The sequence below is a fragment of the Cryptomeria japonica genome, chromosome 9 (genome assembly GCF_030272615.1).
Source record: "Cryptomeria japonica chromosome 9, Sugi_1.0, whole genome shotgun sequence".
NCBI classification, from domain to species: Eukaryota; Viridiplantae; Streptophyta; class Pinopsida; order Cupressales; family Cupressaceae; genus Cryptomeria; species Cryptomeria japonica.
Window position 1 is genome coordinate 585,427,586 of NC_081413.1, and position 19,792 is coordinate 585,447,377.

The 19,792-nt window shown below is 39.1% G+C and overlaps 1 pseudogene; it reads right to left on the minus strand.

Annotated features, from left to right (window-relative positions):
* Nucleotides 1-1,079: 1,079 nt before the first annotated feature.
* The window catches only part of LOC131053111 (amine oxidase [copper-containing] alpha 2, peroxisomal-like), a 42,688-nt pseudogene continuing 23,975 nt past the window's right edge, over nucleotides 1,080-19,792 (minus strand).

Consider the following 19,792-nt stretch of genomic DNA (forward strand, 5'->3'; position numbering starts at 1 on the left):
GGCTTGATTTTGTAATCTTCCTATTTTTGTGAAGGAAATCATGATGCAATAAATACATTTATTTGATTAGTTCATTATGAGAAATAAATAGTAAATAAAGGCTTGAGTTATTTCATTATATCTATTTATTGCTTGAGAAAGATGGAAATAAATTTGCTTTCTATTTTTATTTATTAAATAAGTAAATATTGAATGCATGTTGAAAAGAGAAAAAGGAAAAATATATGTAGCTTAAAGTTGTTTCATTTTTCTTTTATGTTATTCTCTTAAAAAAAAAATGAAAATAATTAAATGTTAATAGTGCAGTTATTAATAAAAGAGAAATATTTATTTATGTGTATAGTTTAAACAAAAAAATTAATAGACATCTTAGAGTTGAATTTTATTCTTACATTTGCATCTTGTTGTTTATTGAACAAATAGAAATTAAGAAGGTCTATTTGCGGCTATAAATTAAATCATTTCTGCTAAATTTATATTTCTGAAAATGCATACGTATTGGAAAATATATTACTCTAGGTATTGTTATTTCAAAAAAAAAAGAGAACTTCATGTTAATAGAAGAATATTAAATATAAGCCATCCTGTTTTGTAAAAAAAAAAAAATAACCTGCTTTAACTATATATATATATATATATATATATATATTATTTATTTAAATTAATGGCTAGTGTTCTAAATAAAATTAAATTAAAAACTAAGCTGTTGCTTTTCTTTCAAGAAAAATAAATTAAACATGTATATATGTATATATATATATATAATAAAATATTGATAAGCTGAAAAAAGGGAAATACATTGTGCTTAATATTCTGGTTTATTTAATATTTGCACACAATGTATTTTGCAATTGTATATATATATAAACAAAACAAAAAAGAGCATGCAAGGGAAGGTCAGGAGGCTTTCGAAGCCTACAGCTCCCAGTGGGTGGAAACCCACATAGCGGCTTTGGCTGCACTGTAGGCCGCAACCCATAGGGGTGGCTTTGGCCGTCTCTGTGAGTTGCGACCGCAACCGCACTTGGGCCGCGACCCACAGTGGCGGCCTCGACCGCAACCCATAGGCATGGCCTTGGTCATTCTGTGGGTAGCATCCACAATGGCCGTCGTAAACTTAAACTTGCGCAGTCCATGAACTTCAACTGACAATCAAGTAAAACAAATTTGTTGCCATTCCTTCGGCCACCATGGTTGCCAACACCTGCACACACAAACCCAACAAAAAAGAAATATTAGTAACAAAGAAGCCCTAACCCAATTTTGGGTTAGGGTTAGATATTGGTAAGAATGAAAACAAGATTTAGTTTTGAAGATAAACAAACCCTAGTTAGGGTTATAAAGAAAATAATAATAAAATAATTAAGGGGGGGAAACCTTTTCAAATTTGAAATGGGTAACCCCATTTGTAATTTAGTTATTGTTTTAAGATGATTATTCCTATTATTGATATAGGGGTAATTAGCTTTAAATGTAATTTTATATTAGGCATTTATATATATATATATATATTATTTTTATTTTTTAAGTTTAATTTCTTTGTGGTAAATTTTATTAATGGATATTACTAAAAGTAAAATGTTTAATTTTAGGCAAAAGGGGTAAATATTGGTCGAATATTAAATATTTAAATATTTCATATTTAAGGGGGATTTAATTCAACATTAATGTGGAGTTAATTATTAGGAAATTATTATATTTGTTTGGTTAACTTTATTAGTCGAATTTTAAAACATTATTTGCATTTTCTCGATTAGTTATCTTTGAATCAATGGAATATGTATTAGCTTTTATGTTATTAATATCAGAAGTAATTAAATACTATTAGGAGAGATTATTATCTCTCGATTTAAAATTAAAAAATTGTTGGGTAAATTAATTTGTTAATTAACAAAGTGGTGATGACCCCTTAGGGAGAATTATTTCCTTGTTAAAGATGTCAGCGCTATAATGGTTGAGTTAATTAAATTAATTTTAGGAAACCATTCTTTTAATGCATGAGTTAACCTTTAGCTTAGATAAACTTATTGATCTCATCTTTATCATAGTATATTTAGTATTTTATGTTGTTTTAAAAAAATAAAATTTGTTGTTGCGTTTTTACCCAAAAGTTTGAGCATGACAAAGAGTTGTTATCAAAACAATTGTTAGGAAATATATACTTAGCCAATTAAAAATTGTGTTAATATTTTCTCAACATGTGTCGAAAAGAGATTGTCTAGTTTCTCTTATTCAATCTATTACATGTACTCAATAGTAGTGCAATATGATGTAAACACTTTGTTGTGACTTGTACAGGACACATGTTTACTTTAATTTTTAGCTATTAATATACATAGATTAAACATATGAATTATTCTACTTGATTGTTTGATGAAAGTATTATTATTTTGAGGAAGAAGTCAATATTTAAGGGAGTTACAAATGAAACAAATTTTCTATTAGAACCAAATTTAATCATGGGTCGTCTTTCATATGAGAGATATGGGTCATCATTTAAACAAGAATGTTACAATTGTATCCTGTGATGTATGGATAATATCTTGAATTTAAATAAAGTTTCTTGATTTGAGTGGACAATCTTAATAGCTCTATGAAGTATTTGCATGAAGTACTTTTAAAAATTATGATGCATTTCTATTCGTAGTTGTAGACACCTAAAATTGTCAAGTCTAATTAAATAAATATTTTATTTATTTAATTATCTAAGCCTAATTCTTCTATTAATTAAATAAATCTTTATTTATTTAATTAATTCATTTATCCTCTTCTAGCCTTATTTCTCATTTAAATAAATACATTTATTTATTTAAATTATCCCTTTCCTAAATTAAATAAATATTTTATTTATTTAATTATCCTACTTCTTCTATTAATTAAATAAATCTTTATTTATTTAATTCATTCATTATCTTTTTCTACACATGACACATGTCATTCATCTCTTAATTCATACACTACCTACCTCTTTCATTATTTTGCTATTTCTTTTACCTACCCTCTAATCCTAGCCGACCTCTCTTTTTACACCTCTCAATCTTAACCCTCCATTTCTTATTGTGTCTTCTATTTAAGGAGATGCTTCCTTCATTGTCAAACCCTAATGACTAATGATTGATTTTGGAGTACTTGGCGACACTACGATCCTACTTGCAACCACATTCCGTTCTTTGTTGAGCTCTTGTGCATACAAAAATCTGAGAGCAAATATATCAAGCAAGATCAATGGAGATAGGAAGAATGGAGATCAAAACCCTATTGGACATGTGATGGTATAATCTTTGTGATTTTGTTTTATTTACATTGTCTTAGGTAATCTTCATATGTTATGGTGGATCTTTGTTGTTGTTAGGCTAGGGTTTTGTGGTTGAATCTATTTAGCCTTTCAATATTCTTATTATTGTTATCCATTTTCACCATAAACATTTTGGCATGCCCGGTGGGACCCTTGTCCCTTTGCATTTAACATCTTTGTTGCAGATTTCGCATTTTTGAAGTTGTAGATCGGACAATTTTCGACGACATTTTAGGTTTTTCCACGTCTACGAGCGTTCGGATCACATTTTTGTGTTTCAGAAGCGTCTGCAATATCGTGAATCGCGTCTGTGTTTTTGCCAGATTTTATTTTTGCAGGTTTCTGGAACCGCGTCTATGAATTAAAACCGCGTATGTGATTGATCTTATCGCGTCTGTGTTCGGGAAAGGCGTCTGCGTTACCTGAGCGCGTCTGTGTATCACAGAACAGCGTCTGTGTCTGGTATAGAAGCGTTTGTGCTTTCTATTTTGCAAATTTGTCAATTTTCTTTGATTCGGGTTTTCGGATTTTGTACTTAGGGTTTCAGATCTGGATTATTTTCGGCTAACCCTTTGCAGATCTAGCTAACCAAGTTTGTACAGCTTGCTTTGGAGGCAAAAATGTTTTTGTTGAAGGCCCCTTTTCACAAAGTCTTTTGGGTTTTCTAAAATTTACGTAACTTGTGTGCTTGCAGGAAGGGGTTATCATTTGAAACAACCCAAACTACTAACAATTTTGTTGCAGGGCCTTAGCTAGGGTTTTGTAGTTTTGTTGTGTGCCTTGTTTTCATAGATTAGCAAACACTTCAATTGGTGCACTAAAATTGAATCATTGTCTTTTGTGTCTTGAGCAATAGGCTCTTTTGGTTTAATCTTTAGAGGGCCTGTCTTCCCGTGTGGTCATTAGGACTACTAGTGAGAAGAGAACGACCCAAGTGGTAGCGAGGAAAACCCACCTCTTCCGAACCACTATAATCAAATGCATTCATGGTGAAAACTATGAATAACGTGTGCTGATTAGTTCATACCGACACTACGTCTCCCCATAAACCCGTTTGATCAAATTTATTTGATCATTTGTAGGGCGTAACCCCTACCGGCTGGGAGCCTTCTATATTTACAGAGCTGAAAGTGCCGCATGTATGGCCACACGAGCAGATGCCCTTACTAGCACCATTTTGTTTTAGAAGCCCAAATCCTTCTAGTTGTTGAGGCAGGAGGTCGGACCTCTGGTAGCGGCCCACACACATACGGTTTTTAGTAGAGATACAAAGTTTGCCATGGGGAGTTTTCATGGGGACTGATGCTTGGCTGACCCGAGAAGTGAGTGCCGAGGGTGGAGCCAGTGAGGTCAAGCATCTAAGTATCTGCTCTGAATAGCGTAGCCTCTGGGGTAAAACCCTATGTGGGATCAACAACTATTGTCTTGGCCAGCCCTAAGATTTGTGCTTGTCTTATGCTAAACACTCAAACATTCAAGACAAAACAACAAAACATTGTGTCTTTTGTGTCTTCAAGTGTATGCAAAACTGTTTACATCAAACAACACACTTTTGGAGTCTAAACAGTTTGCAAACATTGTGTCCTCTTGTCATGAAAAAACAGTCAAACAGTCAGATTTGGTCATGACAAAACAACTTCACACATTGGAAAAATTGCACTAAGGTTACAGAAACGCGTCTGTGTCTGTTTTAACTGCGTCTACGTCATATAAGCGCATCTGTGAAGGGCAGAATAGCATATGTGTTTTTAACAGCGTCTGTGTCAAACAGAGAGGCGTCTGTGTCTGGTAACCGCGTATGTGAAGTATACAGAGGCGTCTGTGTCAGGAATTGAAAACTTTAACAGTCCAGCAAACAAAAGAAAATTAGTTTTGGCATACTTGAGCTTCCTAGGTTGTCTCTTCAGGTTTCATCTAGCATTCAGCCTGTTCTAAGGTTTCACACAATCCATCATTGCTTCACATCTCATTTTACATTCATACTTGTCTAAACTTGAGTCAAAAAGGTCACTTGCTTGTCCTCACTATACTCTTTCAACACACTACATACTACTACACTTTGCTAAGTGGTCCCTCATCAAGGTTTCTTACCTTTGGGTCTCATTTGGTCTTACTTAGAGTCAAGGTCAACTTACCTCATCAAGAGAAACTATCCTCTCTTTGGAAGTCACACCTACTCTACTACATACATACTTGGTCTTACACTTTGGACATTGCAAGTACACCTCAGATTCATTTACACTCCATACAACTCTTGGTCTTCCATACTCTTGTCATTTTTCATCTAGTCTCTCACATATTGGTCAAACACCTAGTTCATGGTTGAAACCCGCCTTCAAAAATCTAGGAGAATAGCTAAAGAAGCTCAAGAATCTGTAAACATGAGTTCTTATGAGTATGACAATGATCTATTCTACAATCCTGAGCACACTACATTACCAGACATGGATGTCTATAGAAACATTCCAAATGTGGAAAACACAAACACTACAAACAACAATGCTACACGCAATGACAATGTGGACAACTCTTCAATACTATCAGCAGACATAGAAGAATCCATAATGAATCCTCATTTCAATAGATTGGTTGAAGAGATAATGAGGAGAGATCGTCAATACTTTTTACACATGATGGCACAAAGTGGAGCTAAAATACCGCATGATTTTGACTTATCTCAACTTATAGAAAGTCGACCCTCACAACAAATTCAACCCAACATGGATCAAAGGAGACCAAATAGTGGAGGAAATAGGGGACCGAATGTGATGCCTGAGTCACCATCAGTTTTGCTTCAAAAGGCAGCAATCCCACATACACAAGCTCAAACATATGATACTTACACTCAAAGACCATCATGGAGACCTCATGTCGAAATTGGGGGCAACACAATGGAAAATGAAAGACCTATTGAATATGGTATATATGCACAAAACAGGTATGGGGTTCCCCAACAAGAAGTTATGCCAAGTGCTCCATAAATACCGCAACAATATAGACCTCCATATGGACATGTCTACGATCAGTATCATCCATACATGCAACAAGCTCCTCCTCAAATGGGCATTTCAAACATGGGGTATGCTACAAGAAATCAATCTCCTCCCAAGAATAATTTGGAGCAACAAATTAGGGATCTACAAAAGAAAATGGAGGACATGAGTACATCAAAACCTACATACACTATGAGAGATATATGTCCTTATCCCTTTGATAAGAGTATACCAATGCCTCCGTTTCCTGCACACTTTGTGACGCCAAAATTTGATAAGTATAGAGGGAAAGGAGACCCCAAGGCACACATAAGACAATTCTTCACAGCTTGCATTGAGGTAGCGGCAGAAGAAACATACTTGATGAGGTTGTTCCCACAGAGCTTAGGCGATCAAGCTATGGAATGGTTTTCTCAATTACCTCCTGGTATTAGGTCATGGGGCGACTTGGTAGAGGCATTCATCCAGCATTTCTCTTACAACATAGAAACAGATGTCTCAGTTACTACCTTGTACAATACGAAACAAAAGGAAGAAGAATCTTTCGCAACATTTTTACAAAGATGGAGAAATTTAGCTAGCAGATGCTCTTGCAAAATCCCACAGAAACAAATGGTAGAAATGTTCACTCAAAATGTTAATAAGGCTATTGGCTATGATCTCAGGAAAGCTTGTTTGTCTACATTCAAGGATGTTATTGAAAAGGGCCTAGCAACAGAAAAAGTCTTAATTGAACAAGGAGTTATCAAACTATTCAAAGAAAACAAAGAGGACTTTAAAGGAAAGGACAAACCAAAATTTTGGAACAAGAACAAGAACACAGTTAATGATGGTGTTGTTGATGCCAACACAGTGAGACCCAAGTTCGTCTTTTCTGGATCAAGTTCTACCAACAATCAGGTGAACACTCAAACAACTTCTAGACCACGAAGGAAGTACACTCCATTGGGAGAACCACTTGAATCAGTATTCAAAAAGATTGTGGCAAACAAAGTGATCACAGTTCCAGATTTTCCTCCATATGAACCAAAGGTCAAACCAAATTGGTGGAATGATGATGAGTATTGCGAATTTCATAAGAGTAAGGGTCACAAGACAGGTAATTGCCATCGATTGAAAAACATTGTGCAAGATCTCATTGATAGAGGTGATATTGAGATTGAGGGACATTCATCTAATCAAGAACATGAGATGTTTAAGGAACCATTCCCAAAACATGACAAAGGAAAAGGAAAAGTCACAGAGGATCAAGCCAATTACACTAGAGCACCTTACAATTATGATTCTACTATCAATCACATCTCGATGGACGATCATATCTCTACTATTACTATCAAGAACAAAAATTCTGAGAATCCTTCTCAAAGACCCAAGATTGTCCTAAAGGGTGTTGGCTCTTCGTCTGAATCTACCTCTGAATGTCATGTTACAACTCATCGAGGTAAAATCACATTGCCAGGTGCCTCCACTAGGAATACCAATCCTTCACCAATCAAACCTGAGTATGACCTTGTAGAACAATTAGGGAAGACACCTGCACTCATCTCCATTCTTGAGCTCTTACGTATATCCCCTGCACATAAAGCCATCCTTGACAAAATCTTGAGAGATACTACTATCCCTACTGATCTGAACGTGGACCAGTTTCAAGCCATGGTGGGATACCTATCCGTTCCACACTCCCTTACATTCACAGAAGCCGATGATGCCTCCATAAGTCAGCCTCATAATGCACCTTTACACGTTGAAGCCTTCATACATAAACATCGAATAAAGCGAGTCCTGATAGATGGAGGAGCAGGTCTAAATATTTGTACATTAAGCACCATCAGACAATTGGGATATTCTGACAAAGCTATGAATTCTACGAACCAAATCACCATTAAGGCTTATGATGATGAAGAGCGCTCGTCCAAGGGCACAGTCATCTTACCGCTAAGAATTGGGCCAGTCACAAAGGATGTGGTTTGTCAAGTCCTAGATCTAGATCTCACGTATAACATATTGCTAGGACGTCTGTGGATTCATGAAATGAGGGCAGTCCCATCAACATATCATCAATGCATTAAGTTTCCTCATAATGGAGTCGAGGTAACAGTCAATGGTGATCCAAATCCGTTCATATATTGCAATAACTTGAGATCACATACTGAGACTATAATTCCCAGTAATCGTGAGGCTACTCCTTCTTCAGCATACATTGATCCTGAGTCATTAAAACCCTCGACATCCAAACAAGGTGAACTTAGAGGCAAGTTTCAAGACAAAGGCATGGGAGAATACACTTTGAATCAGACAATGTTTTTATGACAAGTCATGAGCTCTCCAAAAGAATATGGGAGGCCACATCCTAACAAGCAAATCTCCATCTTGATACTCAAATGGGATCCTACCATCTTTCAAAGGTGGGGCGAACTAGAAGAAGAAAATTTATACAAAATGCTCTATAAAGACATTGAAGAGGACACACGTGATCAGATTATTATACCCTGTGAGAACTATGGCAAAGGTTTCAAAATTCTACAAAGATTCGGGTATGATGGAAAAAGCCCTCTCGGGTTACGCAAAGAAGGTGTCATGGAGCCCTTACAACCTGAGCTAACTACAAGAAGGGAACGCTCAAAGGGACTTGGTTTTCTAACTTCTGAGAAACACAATAAAAGAACAAAAGAGGCATGGCGAATCAAAGTTGCCGAAGTTCAACAAGAGGATTATTATTCCACTGATTCTAATGAGTGGGAATGGGGTTCAGACAAATCCTCCAGTGACTATGAGCTCACCGAGACATTCAGAGAGCCAGATGAACCTACAGAGTAGGAGGAATTTTACAAAAAGTTCAGAGTTGGTCAAGAACCAACCCATAAGGATCCCGCACAGTCTTCGTTTCAAGGTCCTAGGTTGAAATCGCATAGGATGAGGACACCTGTCCCAGAAGGCACTACTAATGATGACAATTTGGATTCACTCACGATCGAAACTGATTAGGAGAGTGCCATCGATGACCTCGACGATTATCTTGACATACCTGAATATAACCACATCTTCACTATTAGCCCTGCAAATTCCAAAAACACTAAAGATCTTCCCCTTGTTCATCCCCAACTCATTGACTGGGATCATGAAGGACCAGCACAATTTGATACATTTCAAAATGACGAAGCTATTATCGACTATCTTGGCATACGAGATGATCTTCCCCCTGGAGACCACAAAGCAGGATACACCATAGAACTCAACAACATGGCATACTTCGGTGAGGGTGTCGGGCCTTCTAGTCGCAAAAATGTGAAAATAAAAACAAAACAAGGGTCTTATGGCGAAAACCACACTGTGGCGCTATCTGACCCCAAAAAAGTAAAAAGAAAGGATGTATCTGAGGGCGAAAACCTCTCTGAGGCACCCGAAGATGGAAGGCTCGACATTCTCCTAGCGTCATATGAGGAAAAATCATCCATGTTGGTAGAGGAGACTATAAAGACAAACATTGGTACAGAAGAGGTTCCACACAACATATTCTTGGCTCAATCTTTGATGGAGGCCGAGAGGGCAAAATTCATAAGCTTCTTCAAGGAACGACAAATCAACTTTGCATGGTCATACGCTGATATGCCTGGATTAGATCCGGATCTGGTAATGCATCATTTGACAGTCAAACCGGGGGCAAAGCCAGTAAAACAGAAATTAAGGAAAATGCACCCGCAAGTGCCATTACTAGTCAAGGCAGAGCTGGAAAAATTATTGGATGTCGGTTTCATACGCCCAATTGATTATCTTGAATGGATCTCCAATCTAGTACCTGTCAGTAAACCAGATCGCAGCATAAGGATATGTACAGATTTCAGAGACATCAACAAAGCTTGTCCGAAAGATGACTTCCCATTACCAAACATTGACTTGATCGTTGATCTCACAGCAGGTCATGAAATGTTATCTTTAATGGACGGATTTTCTAGATATAATCAAATCAGGATTGCCCGTGAAGATCAACATAAAACATCATTCACTTGTCCATGGGGAACCTTCTGTTGGAACGTCATGCCCTTTGGGCTGAAAAATGTAGGTGCTACTTATCAAAGAGCGATGACTACTATCTTTCATGATCTCATGCACATAATAGTGGAAGATTATGTTGACGATCTCTTGGGAAAATCAATAGACAGAGATACACACTTGGACATACTTGCAGTTGTCTTTGATCGGCTGGAAAAATACAAGGTAAGACTAAATCCAAAGAAATGTGTCTTTGGAGTAACCTCTGGGAAGCTCCTAGGATTCATTGTGTCTAAAAGAGGAATCGAGGCTGATCCAGTGAAAGTCAAGGCTATCTTGGACATGCTGCCACCCAAGAATATCAGTCAACTTCGATCTTTACAAGGGAGACTCCAGTCCATACGAAGATTCATAGCACAACTTGCAGATAAGTGTAACCCTTTCCAGCACCTGCTACGCAAAAACATCAAGTTCAAATGGGATGAGAACTGTCAACAGGCTTTTCAGGCGCTCAAAGACTATCTTTTGAACCCACCAATCTTAATGCCACCAATTCCAGATCAACCGCTGCTACTTTATATATCAGCTACTCCAATAGCACTGGGGGCACTCCTAGCACAACAAGTTGATGACGGCAAGGAAAAGGCAATATACTATATCAGTCGCACATTGGTGGGATATGAGCTAAACTACACACCAATCGAGCGTGCATGTCTCGCTGTGGTCTTTGCTTCACAGAAATTACGACATTATATGCTCACTCACAAGACTAAGTTGATTGCCAGAATTGATCCACTAAAATATCTTCTCAACAAAGCTACGCTTACTGGGCAGCTGGCCAAGTGGGTAATGATCCTGAGTGAATTTGACATCAAATATGTAGACAGAAAAGCTATAAAAGGACAAGTGATTGCAGATCAATTGGCAAATGCTCCCATGATAGATGATGTTCCTCTACAGTCAGAATTTCCAGATGAGTCCATTCTAACAATATCACCTGCAAAGCCATGGCAATTATATTTTGACGGCTCATATACATAGCACGGGGCAGGAGCGGGTATACTCTTTATAACTCCTCAAGGCGATTCTATACCAAAGTCATACCGCTTATCATTTCCTTGCACTAACAATATAGTGGAATATGAGGCATTAACAACTGGGTTAAGAATTGCAGTTCAGTGGAAGATCCAAGAGCTTCGTGTTTTTGGGGATTTTCAACTGGTCATCCAGCAAGCAACTGATGATTACCAAACAAAAGATGAAAAGCTAATGCCTTACAAACAACTGGTAGATGATCTGAAACAGCACTTCACAAAGATAGAATTTGAGCAGATACCAAGAGAACAGAATTGTGCTGCCGATGCCATGGCTACAATTGCTTCGCTGATTGATCTACTGCAAAATGAGACCTGTTATGAGTTCCTGGTAGACAACTTGTTGATTCCTTCATATGAGATCACTCCTACAAAAATGATATGTGTTGTTGGTCCTGAATCCCAGTTATATGGTTCCATATTCACATACCTTCGCGACAATATCTTACCTCCCGATCTATCAAATAATCAACGCCGCACTTTCATTCGCCAATCCTCTCGATACATCATTTTAGCTGATATCCTATACCGACGAGGTCTAGATGGCACCCTTCTTAGATGTTTAGAGAGTGACGAAGCTCAGATTGCGTTACGAGAAGTGCATGAAGGGATATGCGGTCCGCATACTAGTCGTCCTACCTTGGCCAAGAAACTCATCAGGACTGGATACTACTGGCCTATTATGGAAAAAGATTCATATCAGTTTGTCAAGAAGTGTAAGCAGTGTCAAATTCATGGAGACCTCATACATGCACCAGCACAAGAACTACGACCACTTGCATCTCCTTGGCCCTTTTGTCAGTGGGGACTCGATCTCATAGGCAAGATTCACCCTCCTTCTTCCAACGGTCATAAATTCATTATCACAGCCATAGAGTATTTCACAAAGTGGATTGAAGCCGTGCCTCTCACACAAGTTACGGGGAAACAAATCGCTACCTTCATTTTGAACTACATCATTTGCCGATATGGGATTCCTACTTCCATTATTACTGATAACGGGCGTCCCTTCAAAAATCAGGATGTTCATGAACTCTGTGACCGCTTCCATATCTCTCATCATTTCTCCACACCATATTACCCCCAAGGTAATGGCCAAGCTGAGGCGTCTAACAAAACAATTCTTAAAATCCTTAAAAAGACAGTCGACGACGCTGGCCGTAACTGGCATATCCAACTCAATCCTGCACTTTGGGCCTACCGTACAAGTGTCCGCACACCTATAGGAGCTACACCCTACTCACTTGTCTACGGTGCTGAAGCCATCTTGCCTATTGAGGTCGAGTTACCTTCTCTACGGGTCTCCTTGAGAAACATAATCCACGATGAAGATTACAGGGTCTCTTGCTTACAAGAACTAGAACTGCTGGAGGAATGAAGACACACTGCTTTTAATCATCTCAAGGCTTACCAACAAAGAATGAGTCGTAGCTACAATCACAAAGTTAAGCCTCGCACATTTGAAGTAGGTGACTTAGTCCTCAGAGAGAACCCCAAGAATCAGCAAGACAGAGATAAGAAGGGCAAGTTTGAACCAAACTGGCTTGGTCCTTACATCATCACAGCGGTATATGGATCTGGGGCATATCAGCTCTCAACTACAAAAGGTGAACCTTTGGAGGATCCTATCAACAACATGCACCTTCACAGGTTCTACACATAGCTCATCGGAATATCCTAATTCAAAAATACAAAAAAAAATCAAAAAATTTCAAAAATACAAAAAAATTTATAAAACAAAAAAAATCGTTACTTGGTGAAAACCTGACAAGCAGGCGCCTTGTGACACAAAAAAAATCAAAAAAAAAAAAGAAAAAGTAAAGAGAAATAATTTCGTCCAACAGTGAAAACCACTTCGGTGGCGCCCTGGGCAAGTACCATGGTGAAAACTGGGTCACCAGCGCCATGCGTAGAGACTTTGCTCCTCTCTCCTTCAGGATTCTCTTTCATCCTTTCACTTTGCACACACTCACAACCTATTCATCCATAATAAACTTACCCATTCCCATCATGGCTTGTTATTGATCTACCCAAGATTGGTTAGCCATTCATAATAAACCTCCCTTTTCGCATCCCTTTCCATCCATAATAAATCAGATCCTATCTGTGGCTAAGGCAAATCCTACGTCTAGTAATGGGTGTGGAACTGAGAACATCACATGTTTCGAGGAGTAAAGTTTCTTCCAGCTTTCTTCAGTCTATTCGCGCACAATCCACAATAAAGCAACATTTGCATCACAGATCCGCAATAAAGTTTCATCTTCTCCGCAATAAAGTATCAGTTTCATGGATCCAGTCAGTTTCAGATGAGACACAGCAGCAACAATGGGCTTCAACACATCAAATCTTTCAACAGACTCAGACAACATATGGTTCAGTGCTATCTATCCTTTCTGTGAAAGTAAACATTGTGACCACAATCAAATAAGACTTATACAAGTGACAAGAGACACTAAACTTGAGGACTACAGTGGATGTTGGTGTCGAGTCTTGGTTTTCTTTTGATTTCATCTTTTTTTTTTTTTTTTTTTTGGTGACATGTCTTTTAGCTTTTCCGGGATGTCTTTGACTAGAGATTCTATCTCTAGGATGTCTTTGACTAGAAAGGCGAGGATGGGGTATCATCACCCATTTTCTTTTGCTATCTATGGATTGTCTCTTAGTAATGCTATGACTTGTCCAAGCATATGAGGACACTGTGAGTCTCGTATGAACTGAGGCATTCCTTGTTTGTGACTGTCATTGTCTCCATGCAAACAGGTACAATGACTTTCTGGGTCGAACATATGCGTCGATTGTCATAACCTATTTTGCCATAATAAAGCTCAATGATGATAATGCACAAGAAGCTCTTTCACGTTCATATCTTCTGTCTTCCATCCCCCTTTCTTGATTGACTTCCATTGTCCTTCTCGAGTCTGCGTAGCCCGCTATCACATGACTGAGTATAATGACACACCAAAAACATTTGCATTTCATATAGTTACACCTACATCATCACATATAAGCATTTCATACATACATATAGATATCACAAGTGCATCACATCCTGCATACAACACATGTTAGCACATCTCACATTTTCACTATGTAAATAATCATTTGCATTATCATATTCATTTGCATTACATACATTCACATTTGCATCATGCATCACATATACAACATAAAAGAACAAAAATATATTGCATTGCATCATATAAGCATCCATATCATAAACATGTATCACATAAAGAACATCTCATCACATAAGGTACACATGCATATAGCTGCCACAAAAATGATGAATAATCTCATATATAATCAAAAGTGTCATGATACAATGATGTCAAAAGAATCATATGGCTACAAAATCACCCGCAGGTGTCTACAATACAAAAATGGTACATATACTGATACAAGGGGAGCCCTCTATGGCTATGATGAACTCCCTCCCTCGGAGCCGCCTAGCCTCGACGGACGCTGAGCTATAGAAGGACCCGCTCCAGGATCACCCTGCCTATCTGGTGGTGGTGGAGGACCCATGACCCCACCACTAGATGCCTGCCTCCTACGACTCCCTCCCGTAGCCGTCGCTGTACGGGATGGTCTATGGAAGCTCCTCGCCCGCTGATCCGCTAGCACTGCACCATAATACAGGTCCCTCCAATAACCTATCTCCTCTCCGGCTCGTAGCACATATGCGTAGCCTGCCCCTGTGTCCTCTGCCGCCTGCCTCCCTGCCCTCAGAGCTGTCTCGGCCTCAGTATATCATTGGATGGCTTGGTCCCTCTCTCGCTCTGTATCTCGGAGCCTGATCTTGAGGCGATCCCTCTCCCGCTCCAACTCCTGGATCTCGTCTGCTTGGCCCTGGCAGATCTCTCTCAGCTCTAGCAGCTCATCCTCCTCAGGATCTCCACCCTCAGCCTCTGCCTATGGCTCCTCCTCTGTAGGTGCCTGCACGTGTGCCTCCCCCTATACCTGTCTAGGTGCCTGAACTGGTGCCTGTCTCTGTACATGCCGGGGAACCTGTACCTATGCCTGTACTGGCACCTGTCGCTGCACCTGTCTTTGCACCTGTCCCTGCCTCTGTCCCTGTGCTGCTGGTACCTGCAGGGGCAATCCACCTCGACCCCTCACCACCTGGGCTGCTCCCTCCTATCCTCCCTCCCTCCGAGGTGCCACCCGCCTCTCCCCCACTACCCCCCTCTGCCTCCGTCGGCCCCTACCTCCATCCCCTCCACCATCATCATCATCATCCCCTCCAACCTCTCCCTCCAGCAGCTCTCCAGGATCTGTCAACCTCGGAAACGGATGCTCTGCCCAATACGCAGCATACTCTGCGTCCATCCCTGCATCCTCCACCTCTGGCCACATATCCCAAGGCAGTGGCATCATCTCTGTCATCTGTGTCACGGCCTGATCATACGATAACAGTGGTCCGAACTGAGTCTGATCCCTGACCGTACAGGCATACATGCCCGAGCCTCGCGGCATCCTCTGGATCCTGCCGAACTGTCCCCCAACCCTGTCAACCAGCTACCTCTCCAGTATGTAGGGCATACGCCCAATCAGATACCTGCTCCTGAATGTATAGGGCAGCTCCATGGCATCGTCCTCCCACTCCTCGCACCCCAAGTATGGCCTCCAGATGACCATGTCAATGTCATCTATAACCCGCCTCCAGTGCTCCAGCTGGCCAATCCGAGGCTGTGACGTAATCATATCATACAAATGTACAAAACTCTGTCCATGTCCTCTACCCCTGAAATGAATAGGCCATGTGATAGGAAGGTGCTCATATGCCCACACCTATAACAGTGTACCTCCGCAGCCCAGTCCTACTGATCTGTGATAGACAAACTGATGTAGCTCATAATATAAGTGTGCCAGGACACATGGCCCCCATGCATATCTGGTGTGCTCAGTCACCAGTATCTCCAGTGCTCCTCCCCAGCCCACTGCCAATCCCCGTGTAGCCCTGTCTGGACACAAGAAACCACTGATGGCTCCTCCAATAACAGCTGGTAACGCTAAACCTATCGCGGTCATGGTATCCCATGCCACGTGACCTGCTCTCATCTCCAACCCGGGATCCTGGAATACCTGTCTCAGAGCCTCCCTGTCTCCATCTCGATCATATGGAATCAGCTCTCCATCGATCGGTATGTGCAGTATCCTATAGACATCCTTGAGCGTCACTGTCATCTCCCCCATAGGTAAGTGAAATGTGCAAGTCTCGGAGTGCCATCTCTCCGCCAGTGCAGTCAGCAAACCCATGTTTTCTTGAAATTCGGGCACATATAGCACATGTCTGAGACCCATCTCCTCAATAGCAATCCTGTCCTGAATCGACAACTCTGGTCGCAATCTCTGTGTCGACGGGAATCTCTCCCGTGACTCCAGCATAGGCAGATACTCCTGCAGTCAACCAATCAATCATGTCAGTTATCGTGGCATTCACTGTTTATCACAAAATGCTACTTGCTATCTAAATGCATTTGGTTATCTATCCTAAGTAACACTCCCTGTTCATCACAAAGTGTTGCTATCTATCCTAGTAGTGCTCCCTGTTCATCACAAAGTACTACATGTGTGACATTCCCTGTTCATCACAAAGTGTTACTCACATTCGCACTCCCTGTTCATCACAAAGTGCTGCCTATTTTGGTGCTCCCTGTTCATCACAAAGTGCCTTGATCTATCCTAGTCTTCCTAGAGGACCTGCTTGAATGTATCCTCTCAGCAGCTTATCCAATCGACAGCGTATGTTCATCACAGAACTGCCGATTTGACCTAAAAGACCAAAACCATGCATTTTTGACACACAAATGCGCTTTAAAATCATAAACGTGCTTATAGACTGCACAAACGCGCTTATGCAATATAGACGCGCTTTCTGAACACATACGTGCCTAAATACTTCATAAACGCGGCCACGGAACATAGACGCCCCTAAAGGGCACAAACGCGTCTGGAATTTGCAAACGCACCCGCATTCATCACAAACGCGGTCCCAGGCATAGACACGCCTGGACCAGACACAGACGCACCTGTTGGACACAGACGCGCCTGGCACTGACACAGACGCGGTTCTACATTTTTGCATTTTTTTCACTACCCTATTCCTATCGCATTTATTGCTACCTATTGAGCATTAATGACAAAAATTGAAATGCGTGAAAGCATAAGGAGGTCTTCGGGTACTTACCGGCTCTCCTGCATCTGCTGGTCGCTGAAATCGGCGAACGCGGTCGAATCTATGAACAAAGGCCATTGTTGTTGACTACTGCTGCTCTTTTCTCGCTCTGCACTATGATCTCGTAAGGGTGTAGATGACAATGAGGATGTCTTTTGCCCGTGGTCTATCTTATAGCCTACCCTAGCCCTCGCCCTCATTTCCCGAGTCAGTATTCTTCATCCCGTGACTCTGTCACTTTATCCGGTCTGTCCATTCTAGCCTTTCTTTCTTATCGAGAGATTGTCTGCAATCTTTTCAAACATTTTCATCCAATCTCTCGAGGGGGCATATCCTTCCCATTCTGGGGGCAACTCTGTATCAATTCATCTTATCTTCTTTGAAACAACGCGACAAGCCGCATTGTCTCAAAGAGGGGCAAAATGTAGACACCTAAAATTGTCATGTCTAATTAAATAAATATTTTATTTATTTAATTATCTAAGCCTAATTCTTCTATTAATTAAATAAATCTTTATTTATTTAATTAATTCATTTATCCTCTTCTAGCCTTATTTCTCATTTAAATAAATACATTTATTTATTTAAATTATCCCTTTCCTAAATTAAATAAATATTTTATTTATTTAATTATCCTACTTCTTCTATTAATTAAATAAATCTTTATTTATTTAATTAATTCATTATCTTTTTCTACACATGACACATGTCATTCATCTCTTAATTCATACACTACCTACCTCTTTCATTATTTTGCTATTTCTTTTACCTACCCTCTAATCCTAGCCGACCTCTCTTTTTACACCTCTCAATCTTAACCCTCCATTTCTTATTGTGTCTTCTATTTAAGGAGATGCTTCCTTCATTGTCAAACCCTAATGACTAATGATTGATTTTGGAGTACTTGGCGACACTACGATCCTACTTGCAACCACATTCCGTTCTTTGTTGAGCTCTTGTGCATACAAAAATCTGAGAGCAAATATATCAAGCAAGATCAATGGAGATAGGAAGAATGGAGATCAAAACCCTATTGGACATGTGATGGTATAATCTTTGTGATTTTGTTTTATTTACATTGTCTTAGGTAATCTTCATATGTTATGGTGGATCTTTGTTGTTGTTAGGCTAGGGTTTTGTGGTTGAATCTATTTAGCCTTTCAATATTCTTATTATTGTTATCCATTTTCACCATAAACAGTAGTTACATACAACATCATTTTCTCTTACAATTCTTTCCAACAATGTCTACTTATTAATGCTATTATTAATGGTACCTGGCCACTTCTAATTCATAGAAAATATGCAAGGAATCACTTTGATATAATAATTATACATTTTCCCATATAATAATTGATTAACTTCATATGCATAATTATTTTGTCTATTGTATCTTGAGACTTGTGCGAGGACATAGCCCTCAAATAATCATCGAATCATTATCTGCGAATATTTATTAGTTGTACAATTGCACTTTTATATACTTTCATACTTCTAATTTTATACTCTAGAGTAGTCACTTGAACACTCCATTAGAATTTATAAACATTAATTTTTAATTATATATTTTCTTAAGAATTCAAATAATATAATAAATATTAATCCATCTATTAAAGAAAATATTCAAGAAAAAGGTTCATCCCCCAAGTCCATCTTATTTATGCATCTTAAGGACTGCATGCACTAACTAGCCTTTTTACATTTAGGCAATGATGATGCATTCATAGATTCTAATTTTAAAATTAGGTTTCTTTCAAAGAAATTTGTTAGCTTTAACTCAAATCCTTCTGATAGTGTTGGCATCACTGGAACTCTTGATATGGAATATGGTGGATACCCATAGTATACCACAACACTATGTCCTTGTTCTCAATATCTCGATTCCTATAAAAATAACAATCACATCAAACATTAAACATATGTGTTAAAGAATTCAAAGTAACAAAATAATATAAGTATTGAAATCAATTATTTTCATACTAATAGATAAATAGTAGTCTAGTTCAAAATATCAAACCTAATAATATTATAGATTGATCCTAGAATTTCTTTAAATGATTTGATAAGAATGAAATATTATAACACTTATTAATTTGCTACTCACTTGTTTGTCCACACTACTAATGTGTCATCTCCATGACTTTGATCCATGTAATCTCCACCAGCCCATTGCTCAGTATGATTATATCGACTAACCCACACCTATACATAGTAGTTAGATCAAATGAGATCACCCACTTAA